The sequence below is a fragment of the Teleopsis dalmanni genome, chromosome 2, assembly GCF_002237135.1.
Source record: "Teleopsis dalmanni isolate 2A chromosome 2, ASM223713v2, whole genome shotgun sequence".
Lineage (NCBI taxonomy): Eukaryota > Metazoa > Arthropoda > Insecta > Diptera > Diopsidae > Teleopsis > Teleopsis dalmanni.
The window spans coordinates 199,458,053-199,461,022 of NC_051847.1; positions in this window are offsets into that span (position 1 = coordinate 199,458,053).

Sequence of the window (2,970 nt, forward strand, 5' to 3'; positions counted from 1 at the left end):
ATATATCCAGCGGTTAAGAATCGAGTAAATTTAAGATGCTTAATTTTTATTCATCTTTGTGAACTTTGAGTTTTTGCACCTAGAACAGTGTGAAAGCCATATAGCCTATGAGTTAGCTGTAGTTGTGAGGCTCGAGATAGAAATTGGAACTGATGATCTGAGCATTTTGATCAAGTCTTAATTCTTATGTTGCCCGTCTGTAGAGCATAGCGCCCTTAATCTAACTGGTATGTTAAGACCTGAGTAGAAATTACAGATTATGTATTAATATACTACTATTACTGTTATAAAGTAGAACTAAGACATTGTATTGAAAATCCACTAAGTGTAGCGAGTATATTTGTGAATTATATAGATTATATAAAGCTAAAAAAATTAAATACAATAAATGTTTAAATTATTTACAAGATTTATTTCACATTATTAATTTTATTTTTAAAACACGATTTGATAAAATTATTTTGAAGTGTATGATTGTCTCAAAAACGTCATAATTTTTTCATGGTCATTGCCAGCTTTTTGATTTAATTAACGATGTATTATTTTGTATCTTTCTACTATGAATCAGTATCAACAGAATAATTCTCAACGTCTCTATTCGAGACAAGACAAGTTAAGATATTTATTTTTTATTTTTTTTTTTTTTTTTTATTATACAATATTATTTTTTATTTCGTTCAAAGATTTTGTAGAACAAAGGAAGGGAGCATATAAAAGCTAAAAAATACTCATGTATGAAAAGCAAAAGCAATAAAAATAGACAATAAACACACTTAAAAATAATTATTAATTGCAATAAAGTGAGTCTGCGAGTTGGAAGAAGTGCGTCTTGGCAACGCACAATGGAATTGCCATAGGAGCAGCAATTTGAAGTCTAGAAAAAAGTTTCTTAAGTTGAAGTGCGTCAACTCAAGTGTTGGAGTCTTTTTTTTTACCTTTCATTAATTTTTTATCTATTATTTTGGATTTGTTATTTTTGCTGCGAGAAGCGTTGAGTTAAGTTCGCCTAAGTGGTTTGGTTGTTGTATTTCGTAGTTCCGGAAACTGAGTTGCCGGCTAACGTAGCTGATATCATTTAATTTTCAAACGATTTAGATAGGTTAAGTTTTCGTTAAATATCCGCATTTTGGCGTCATCATTTTCAGTTTGCCAAGAGCAATATTTAAAATAATAAAAATTTAATTGAAACTTTATGGTGATTGTCCATGTTTTGAAATATAGACAAGTTGTGGATGATAGCAAATGTAAATTCAGTTATTTAGTGCTACTATATATTCAACTCACTCTTTATACTCGTATATTAAATGATTTTCATAATTATTTAAATCAAAAATTTTATGAGTTTAATTTAAACAAGTTTAATTAAGAAATCAGATATACATAAAGCCTATACCTAAAGATAAAAATAGTCAAAATACAGAGTGATAAAGCTAGAATATAAAGCTCACATGTAAATATTACAGTGAACATACTAAGAGGTGAGAATTATATACCAACAGAGAGAAGATCGTATATTCGTCTATATACGATATATATTATCACAGATGTAAATATTATCCCATTGCAATTGATTATTGATCGTGTAAGCAGGGAATGGGATTTTGATATTCAATATGAAAAATAGTATCACCAAATTAGTGAATCGATCATGTAACATCTAAGCAGAAATAAGTCGTGTACTGATTTTGTATTACCTCTAACTTTTTGTAGAGTTTTAAAGAAGCCCACAATACTGAACTTAAAGAAAAAATATAAAATGATAGAGAGTTATGATAGAGAATAAGAACTGATTAGGAAAGTTTTATTTACGATAATAATTGATCACCTTGTTATAGTCTATCTTTTACTATGAAGGAGGGACCACTACTATAAATAAGTGACCACTACTATGTTATAAAGAAGTGACTATTACTATAAAGAAGTGACTGCTACTTTGACGAAGTTACTTCCACTATCGTGGACTGACCACTGCTATGAAGGAGTAACTACTACTATGACAGAGAGATCACTACTATCAAGGAGTGACCACTGCTATGAAGAAGTAATAACTACTATGAAAGAGTGACTACAGCTATTAAGGAGTAATCATTACTATATAGGAGTGATTATTGCTATGAAAGAATGAACACTATTATTTAAAAATTACCATTACTATGAAAGAGTGACCACTTCTATGAAAGAGTGATCACTACTACGAAAGAGTGACCACTATTATGAAAGAGTGGCTACTACTATAAAAGATTGACCATTATTTCGATGTAGTGAAGGTACTAAATGATATTTTTATTAACCATTTATAACATCATTTAACCTGCTTTTTAGTTTTGTTATTGTTAGTTTTAAATTTGAAATATAGTTAATCCGAATGAGTATCTCAAATAAAAATGAATGAGGTCCGCTCATTCATTTTGAATTGCCAGGTATTTCCCGCCGAGAACCGAGAACTTACAGAGAACCCGAGAGCCCAGAGAAAAGAAATATTGAACAGCATTGTCATTTCTTTAAGTTATATTCAACAATTTTCTTAAAAGTGATTAAAATTGCACTTAAGAACTTTAAAGGCTTTTTCAGTTTATTTGAGAAAACTGCACTGCCTAATTGGCTACCTATTTTATAGTCTTCAGTATATGTAGTTAAACTTATTTCTAATGAGGAATCTCTCGACAGCTAACTACACTGTGTGTTAATATTTGAAGGACTGAGCCATGTTGGTTAATAGCATAGATGGAAAACTTGCTGAAATGAGCTGAGTTTACTTTATTTTGTTGTAAAAGTCTGTTTGCCTTTTAAGAACACCACGTTTTGACCATGCTAGACAATCACATTTGAATAGTCTTTTTCCATAGAATTCATCAACTAAATAGCGACCGATAATGGCTGTTACTTCCTCTAAGTGAACACCAGTATGAGTGTCGTATTGTTTTTCATGTATGAAAGGTGGCGGTAACCACCAGGAGTCTGTAACCATTC